Below are 1,317 nucleotides of genomic sequence, written 5' to 3'. Positions count from 1 at the left end.
GCGTCGGGCAGCGGACAACCGATCACAAGCTGTTGGAATTAAGCATAGTACGTAAACCATATAGGAGTAGTATTCCTAATCCTACTTAGTTCGGTGCTTGAGCTGCTATATACAGTACTATGTATAACCCCAGCAATCACCATACTACGAAGCAAGGAAACGAGGCCAGATATGATTCTTGTCTGCGTGTGTTGCGTTGTGGAAGTGCCAGGACGTAAATCAGCTAGCATATCTAGATTTTTAGTAGTTCGGTTCCATAGCTCCAGTCCTCCGGTCAATTCGGTGCGCGGCTGTTGCCTTTTGCTCTCGCGGGAAAGCACGAAATCGAGATCGGCAACGACCGACGTGTCAGAGCTTCATCTACCGTAGCATGATGATATTTCCTAGTTCCTCTCAATCCTAGACCTTCAAAGTGCAGTCAGTACTCTTTATACCGATTTGAATTCAGGTTTCACTTGTATAACTATATGGATAAATATTCCTCAAAAAAAAAAAACTATCAGGGGAAATCAGTCTTGGTACCTATCTATCGGCCAATCTACCCATCATGTCGGTCGAGATCCTCCCCTCTGATAAGTTTGGTTTCTTGACCGTTTGAAACATGACCATTCTCCTCTCAGACTTTTTAAGGGCAGCTACTGAGCAATCCTGTGAATTTAATTACTCACGTTCCAGCAACCATGACAACAACTATGGTTGGCAACTCTGAAGAATTAATTGTGTCTTGGTATCTATCTATAAACCAATCTACCCATCATGTTGGTCGAGATCCTCCCTCTGGTAAATTTGGTTACAGTGAACATTTGAAGCATGACTATTCTCTTCTCGGGCTTTATAAGGGCAGCGAGTGAGCAATGTCGAGCTTTTAATTCCTCACGCTCCAGCAACCATGAGAACAACTATGGTTGGCAACTCCGAAGATTTAATTATGCATCACGCTACTTGGTACTATAAGTCAGTTTATACATATGTGGACATTACATAGTAGTCGCAACTAGAAACATGCAATCACGTCGCAAAACGAGACAAGTTCACAAGCAAGCTAGAAACATCATACCTCATGTTATATACAACAAGGATATATAATGCATAATTGTGTTCACATGCATGCAAGGATCAAATTGACCAGTAGAAAATCATGGCTACATGTTCAAGTGCTGACACATACTAAGCTCACTCCGATTCACAAAATGGTCATGGGTCTAAATTAGGGATTACTATGTAGATGCATGCAGAAAACTTTACCATTGTGGCCCTAAGTCCTCTGGTTTGCTACCAATGGTCCATTTGCAATGTTGATCTGACACTGATACAAAA

This window comes from Triticum dicoccoides, chromosome 7A (assembly GCF_002162155.2).
Source record: "Triticum dicoccoides isolate Atlit2015 ecotype Zavitan chromosome 7A, WEW_v2.0, whole genome shotgun sequence".
Lineage (NCBI taxonomy): Eukaryota > Viridiplantae > Streptophyta > Magnoliopsida > Poales > Poaceae > Triticum > Triticum dicoccoides.
This window is presented reverse-complemented; position numbering follows the sequence as displayed.